General features: G+C 37.4%; 1 pseudogene; it reads right to left on the reverse strand.

Annotated features, from left to right (window-relative positions):
• Window positions 1–2,244: 2,244 nt before the first annotated feature.
• The window catches only part of LOC131547485 (NACHT, LRR and PYD domains-containing protein 3-like), an 18,382-nt pseudogene continuing 11,933 nt past the window's right edge, over window positions 2,245–8,693 (reverse strand).

Raw genomic sequence — 8,693 nt, forward strand, 5'->3', positions numbered from 1 at the left:
TAATTTTGTCTACTAACAGTCAAGCCTTTGCTAACAAGACGAGCTATTAGCACTTAGTGTAAACAGTAGGGATGGGTATCGTTTACATTTTATAGATATTGATACCGATACTGTTCATCGATACCGGTACTAATCGATACTATTTGGTGCAAAAAGGTATGATGTGAAAAGTTATTTTAATACTGTTGAACTATAGCAACTGTATTAAAGTTCTTCAGTCAAGAGCAGTGAGTTATTTTTCTCTTTGTGTTTTATTTTATTAATATTAAATGAATAGTTCGCCCAAAAATGAAAATCGTGTCATCATTGTACTCACTCTCAAGTTGTTTTAAACCTGAATGCATTTCTTTCTTCTGTTGAACATATAAGTTATTTTGAAGAATGTGGGAAAGCAAACAGCTGCTAGTCTCCATAGTGACTTCCATAGTATTTTTTGCTACTATCAAAGTCAATGTGGACCAGCAACTGTTTAGTTACATTCTTCAAAATATCTGCTTTTGTGTTCAGCACAAGAAAGAAATTAATACAGGTTTGGGACAACATGTGAGTGAGTAAATAATGACAGAAAATCAAGCATTCTGCGTTAGTTCAGGCAGGCCTAGTAGTCAAGCTCTGCTATTAGCTGATGGGAGAAATCAAACCCGGCCCCTATCAGCTGATCCGACTCAAGCTCTCAATTGGTAAATCTCAAACAGGGCGCCTTACTTAAACACTGCTTCTGTCTGCTTGCTTTGCTGCTTCCTTCGTACGCTGCCTGCAACCCACCTCCTCCTTTAACTTCTGTGTAACTTAAAACGATGCAATTCTGTTTTCATTGTTGCTTTCTCTGTTCTGGGGGGTTTTGTGCTACTCTCCCATTCTTAAAATAGGAGGGTTGCCCCTGAAGCGGCTGCTGTTTCCCTGTCTTGGCTTTCATGGAGCTCATGAAAAGGACAAGGAACTTGGAACAGAGCCATACCGCCAAATGTAACTTAGTAAATATGCCAATAAAAAGTTGCCTTAAAGGCTCGTCTATGGTATTTCTTTTGACTTAAGAGGTCCTGACTGAATTAAATTTTAGGGTGAACTATCCCTTTAATGACAATCGGCAGAATGTTTACTGTCCCTTTAAGACCTTCCCCTGATAGCACACATACATCTCGGAGATTTGACAAATTTTTGACAAATTTTTGTTGCGTTTTTGATTCTTTTTAACAAGTTTGGAAATGTATGGTGACATTTTGAGGGAAATCCAGTTTGAATAATTTGACGTTACAATAAGACGTCCTGCAGTGAAAGACTCTCAAGACGTGTTTTTGTTTTTTGTAGAGTTACATACTGTCACCTCGCACATCATTAAAACAATTACGATATTATAGTAGATGATAAACATCATACACTTCTGCCTCATTTATTTTTTTGTATCAGTGCCGTTTATATTACAAACTTCTACCACAACCACGGGTCATGATTAAACACTGGTCTGAGTCGACCTCAATATACCTTTCTTTCCATTTCTCCTCAAATATCCACCCTTACAGATCAAACTTCTTTTGGACATGTTTAAAATCACAAGCTGACACACAAGCATCAGTTACAACACCGCTATCAATTACATCCATTACACATGTTAGTGTCTCAAGGCATAACATCAATGCAAATGAGCAGAACGATTAACAATTTGTTCCACTTTAAATTAAAAAAAATATTGTAGTGAATGTTCACACCTGCCATTTCCCTTGCTATCTCTCCCTATATTTCTGAGCTCTCTCTGATTACTCGTGTTATGGTTTTGATCTTGTGCCTGCTTTTCTGGATTTCTCTGTTTGCTTGTGCTTTGGTTTCTGTTGTTTGGATCGTTTGCGCTGTGATTTTGACCCTTTGCCTGGTATTTTGATTACAATTGTGGATTACCCTTATTAAAACTGCATTTGGATTTTCAGCCCAAGTCTTGGAGCAGTTCGTTACACAAATACACTTTTATTTAATTTTCAAAATAATGTGTTATCTATTACAGTATTTTATATTATTGTTCAAATCGTCCCATGGTTAGATTGGACATCTTCATGGGCCATATGTTTGACACCCCTGATCTACATTGCAGACAATATCTAGTGAATCCAAAAACATTCTGTACTTAATTTCATGGCCATTACCTATAAAACAAGACAGTGAAAGACGACAGACATGGCAGTGTGATGCTGTGTGTCCCTGTGTCTTCAGTCTCTGTTGATTGTGAGACTGTGACGTCTCTGTAGCGGCTCCTTATTCACCATCAGCTGATCCTGAAGAAACTGGACTGACGTCTAAATACTGAGAGTCCTACACTAAAACACACAGACAGTCACATATGAGTATGAGACATTACTGCTGTCACATCCCATCAGCAGATCCATTTCAGAAAAAAACACAGTATATTCATATTACAGCCAGAGATATGAATGAACAAATGATCATAGATTAATAACAGTACATGATTAACAACCTTCTCTTTATCATTTACACACAGAGACACTGGAAGAGATGAAAATGTTAATATTCGCAGATCATCACAGAATTAAACAGTTTAAAGTACAGAGACTAAAGTGGGGCTGAATTATCTTATATTCTCCAATTACACACATATGAGGCCTGTTACTAAACTTTTAAAAGATTTAAATAATAATATACTCACAATAGTATATTGTCTCCAGTTTATAATGTGGATCATGTTTCAGTTTAGAGAGCAACTTCACACCCAAATCTCCTATTTTATTCTCAAACAGACTCAGATCTCTCAGGTGTGAGGGGTTTGATCTCAAAGCTGAAGCCAGAGCAGCACAACCTTCATCTGTGACGCCACAATTAACCAACCTGTAGAGAACAATAACAGAATGTGAATTATAGTTGAAGTGTGTGTAGTTTGTTATTGACTCTGGTCTCAGAGCAGGAGAGGAGATATAATGACAAGCATTGCAACATACTGCTGCTGATAGAATCAGATTTATGCATGTTGATGCTCAATGCTGCTGTTTGAAACTGTCATGTTCTTCAGGACTGAACAGACACACAGAGCTGAATGTGAGATATTGTTTCATAGTGATATAAGGACGGATCTGTCTGGAGAAACAGTCACTTGCTCCTCTAATAAACACCTACAGCAGAACATTTACTTCACAGAAGCCACGTGTTCCCCATTACATCTCATTTATTAACTCCTGTGATCAAACACATCATTGTGTCATGTTTGGCAGCTTCTAGACTGAACAGAAATCACTAAATCACACATTAATATGCAAATATTCAGGTTAAATCTGTATGACATCTGTAAGAACACAATGAGCTCATGGGATTTCAGAAAAAGTGGAAAATAAGAGGAAAATAAACTCTTACACAGAGATGAGCAGGTGAAGGAGTATTAATCAAACTAGCAGAAGCAACTGAAGCTCCAGTAAATGTTTGGTGGATCAAAAACAAGAGCAAGAGCTCATGATGTGATGAAGATGAATGAAATGAACATCATCTTCAGTCATTTGTGCTGAGATTTATTGTGTCTAGTCAGAATTTGCATTAAAAGGACACATCTTACTTAAGACAAAGACATGAGACTATCAGAGAGATGATCTTACCACAGTTTCTCCAGTTTACAGCGAGGATCCTCCAGTCCAGCACAGAGATGCTTCACACCCAAATCTCCTATTTTATTCTCAGACAGTCTCAGTTCTCTCAGGTGTGAGGGGTTTGATCTCAGAGCTGAAGCCAGAGCAGCACAACCTTCATCTGTGACGCCGCAATCTCTCAACCTGTAGAGAACAATGACACACTCTTCACTCTCAGATCAGATCAGTTTAGCTGTGAATTCATTAATAAAGAGAAAGTACAAATCAATGTGTCATGTGTAATTGGACTGAGATTTAAAATGACAAAGAACAAAAAAACATGACCATAAATCATTTAAAGCCTCATTCAAGAAAAATGAATAATATTTCTTTATTGCACTGTCAGTATTTTAACCAAATTGTCTGTCTTATGTAGACATTCATACAAATCTGTTTAATCACACTATTCATTACACAGTTTTATACTGTTATTTTGATCTGTATTAATATGTATGGAGTAGTGGTGTGTGTGTGTTTGTTTGTGACAAATGAGGACATAAAATTGTATAATGACAAGGGTATGACAGGTATTACAAGGAGAAGGTGACTTTTCAGGACATTACCTCATGTCCCCACTTTTCAAAACGCTTATAAATCACACAGAATGGAGTGTATTGAAAATCTGAAATAGCAGTTGGTGTAGGGCAATAGCACATACAGTTTGTACAGTATAAAAACCATTACGCTTATGGGGTGTCCCCACTTTTCACAAAAACAAACATGTGTGTGTGTATATATATCACCCAAGGACAGCAAAACCTGAGATCACCAACACTGCGAGATATTATTTATACTTTTGTAAATTGTGGCAGATAGTACTTACACCTCAATGTATTGCAGTGCTTTACAAAACAGTACGTAATAACATATTCTTTATATGATTCTCTTCATTATAAACAGATGATGTCGTATAGTGTGGTTACTTGTGTGTATTCCTAAAGCCCCGCTACACCTGCTCCTAATCACACTGAAGCTGCTGATCAGTAAAGCTGTTCTTGAAGCTGCAGGAAGAGACTCACGCTTTTGAGTTTGAGAACAATATGAGCTGCATGTGTTTGATTCACCAGAACATCTGATCAACCTGAGGACACTACATATAACTTTAATTTTATATATATATATATATATATATATATATATATATATATATATATATATATATATATATATATGTGTGTGTGTGTGTGTGTGTATGTATGTATGTATGTATGTATGTTTTCTTTAGGGCTGAAACGACTCCTCGAGTAACTCGATTACAAAAAAATAATCTCGAGGCTTCGTTTAGTCCATTTACTGTAACTACACACAGAACACTGTGTTTCTCCACGGACCGTTATTACTGACGCACTGATATTAGTCATGTCCAATACTATTTAGGGCAGATAGGGTGGATAGTATGCACATTGGCACGCAGGGATATTTAAAACTGTAAATCAATATGGTTGCTAGTTATGATGCCCCTAAGTTAGCTTTGTTTTGTGAAAGACTAAGTGCCATTCATATTGATTGTCTTAATCTATCTCTCTGACACACATACGCACGCGCACACACACACACACACACCCACACACACACACACACACACACACACTCACACGCTCACATGCTCACACACACACCAGTATGTAGAGGGACATTTAAGAGGTTTATTCTCCAAATAACTAATTTCATGTTGCAGAAAAATGTGTTTAGAAATTGTGTATGGACTCTTGTTCTTGTTCCAAGTTACCGTCCTGTCCACTGATTAATGCCTCTCACAAAAGCCACAAAGCCTTCCAAGAAGACAGTAAAGGCTTGTGTCATGCTGAGCTTTAGTTAGGATCAATCTTGAAAGTTAAGTTGCATGACATAAATGCAGTATTTAGGTATTATTTTTTGTATTACTATTATTTTGATTCATGCCTTAGTTTTAGTTTGTACCTTTTTTAAAGTAATGTGAAATTGATTTATATTTATTTTTTTATTTATTTTATTTTTTATTTATATCTTTGTTTTATTAATATATTTTTATTTGCATTTTGAATGTCATTTGGCAATTAAATCCATTAAATGGGTTTAATTTTAACGGTAATTAATGTATGCAATTTCAGCAGTACAAATATTTATTTTTCTAAAAAGGAAACAAATTAATTGTTTATTTTAAGAGACCTATCTTATTTTCTCTTGTATATCTAGTATTGCTCTTTAATAAAGAAAAATTACTTCTTATCCGATTAATCGATGGAATAATCTGCAGAATACTCGATTACTAAAATAATCGATAGCTACAGCCATAGTTTTCTTTAATATAAACACCTCTCTGAGCTAATATACAATGGAATAAATGAGAAGAAATGCAGATTTGTACTCGGGTTGGTCTCCTCAAAAGTGCACTGTTCTTACTCTCACACTTATCTGACTGGTTTCTTTAGTAATTTTGTCTGCTAACAGTCAAGCCTTTGCTAACAAGACGGCTATTAGCACTTAGTGTAAACAAACAATCCATTTAAAGGTTGTGCTAATGCAAAAACATGTTTAACATGAACACAGAAGTCATTTATAAGAAACAAAGTCACACAATGTTTTACTTTCTGTATCTCTGTATCTTGATTGACAGTTGTCTCATCCAATCAGTAGTAAGTATTCCATTCACAAACAATACCTAATTTTTACATTTTGTCTGACTTGTCATTGTGTTTTCAGACTTTTTTGGGTGATTTGTTTTTCACTTCACAAATATTTTTTAGTATGTTATATATAATCTTACCACAGTATCTCCAGTTTACAGCGAGGATCCTGTAGTACATCAGAGAGCAGATTCACTGATTTTCCGAGTTTATTCCCAGACAGATCCAGTTCTCTCAGGTGTGAGGGGTTTGATCTCAGAGCTGAAGCCAGAGCAGCACAACCTTCATCTGTGACGCCACAATAACTCAACCTGTAAAGAACAATGACACACTCTTCACTCTCAGATCAGATCAGTTTAGCTGTGAATCCATTATTATAAATAAAGTACGAACACAAATCAAAATAAACATGTTTGATGGATCATTGGATTGAGATCTAAAATGTCAGAAGAGCAAAAAAAAAAAAAAAACCCTGATCATAGATAAATTTAAATTCTCATTCAAGAAAAATAAATAATATTTATTTATTGCTCTGTCAGTATTTTTAACCAAATTGTCTGTCTTATTTGTGCAAATCTGTTTGATCACACTATTCATTACACAGCTGAGTTTTATACTGTTATTTTGATCTGTATTAATATGTATTGTGTGTGTGTGTGTGTGTGTGTGTGTACCTGTTTTTCTATTCAGGTGAGGACTTAAACTTGAATACACACAGACTCATGGGGTCTCGTGTCACGGTGGGGACCTAAATTGAGGTCCCCACGGGTAAACAAGCTAATAAATCACACAGAATGAAGTTTTTAAAAAATCTAAAAATGCCTGTAGTTTCCTGTAAGGGGTAGGTTTAGGTGTAGGGTTGGTGTAGGGCAATAGAATATACGGTCCGTACAGTATAAAAAACATTACGCCTATGGAGAGTCCCCACAAGGAAAGCAAACCAGACGTGTGTGTGTGTGTGTGTGTGTGTTTCTCCATCACCCAAGGATAGTCAAACCTGAGATCACCTACACTGTGAGATATTATTTATACTTGTGGCAGATAGTAGTAGTAAGTAGCCGCCAGCAAATGACAAAATGATTAATTGCTTTGACCTTTCGTGACCTCATAATATTATTATTAATAATAATAATAATATCCATATGTGCCCCTTTGATCTCATAACAAGTTTCGAATGCGGAAATCGGTCAAGCGTGAAACTCCGGCGTCATCCGGGAAGAGCTATGTTATCCGGTGGTGGAAAAAAACATAAATGAGCTGTCAAGTATTGTTTTGAAGATATTATACTCATCCGGTGGGGGTTTGTCCATCTGTGGACCACGTGGTAGTGGTATCCGGTTGCATTCTGAGGCGCTTAGATAAATAGGCCGAGGTATTTCTGTGGGGAATCAGAAAAGTGTTGTGAAAACACATAGACATGAATGCCTCATACTCACTTAAAACTCCTGAGAAGGAATGGGATGAAGAGATGATGGAAAATCTGACTTTGGCACCGAGAAAACCGTACAGCGGTAACTTGTGCTTGGCAAGGTTTCTCCGAAAATTCTGAATGTACGAGAGACAATTTTTCCTGATCAGCGGACGTATATTCGGCTACATATTCCACAAATCGGATCGAACGGTTACGCTCTACACGCCTGAAAACCGGTAATTTGTGCAGGATCAAGACCCCTGCCTGGTATTTCCTGAAAAGATTGGCAATTATTTTTCAATCGTATCTGGAAAGATCTGAAGGATTGTGGAGAAGAGCCTTTGTACGTTGGGGAGTGGGATGGGGTAGCTCCGAATATCCGGTACCGAGTGGTCGGCGACCATGCTCAAAAGAACCCTGAGGACTGCGTGTACATATTCGCCTGCGAAGACAAGACAAAGCTTAGTGGCCTTCGGAGGGTGACAAGCATAAAGAATATCACGAAATGTTCAGCCTTAAGTTTTTGATCAAGTGGTGCGATTTGCATTTGCTGAGCTCTTTTTCGATCGTAAACAAAATGTTCAAGTGGTGCAGCATACATGATGGATACAGCAAAATTAAAACACAGCTGTTTCACCCTGAGAGAAACTCCCGTGAGGGGGTGTTACCATCCCCGCCCATCTACTACAGCCATTATAAAGAACAGTAAGTCGACACTCCCACACGGCATTTCCAACATGTCTCAAGAAGACTCTTTACAATGCGATTATGCTCCTTTCAACCTCAAAGCTTCTGATGATAACGCTGTCGATCATCTTTCGACAGACAACACCCGCTCACCCGACCTGCGCAAAGAATGCTTGGATAAATTCTGCACGGAGCTCGGATACCGCAACCTGAGTTACCTAAAGGATATTTGTACCACCTCCCCCCACACAGGGTTCGACACCACAGACGGCTGCTTCAACGGAAAAGGTTTCAGAATCATAAAAGCCACGATCGTACTGCTGCTGCAACACATCATCGACAACAAATTAAGGGACGAGTGCGAGGGTGCAC

This window comes from Onychostoma macrolepis, chromosome 09 (assembly GCF_012432095.1).
Source record: "Onychostoma macrolepis isolate SWU-2019 chromosome 09, ASM1243209v1, whole genome shotgun sequence".
NCBI lineage: Eukaryota > Metazoa > Chordata > Actinopteri > Cypriniformes > Cyprinidae > Onychostoma > Onychostoma macrolepis.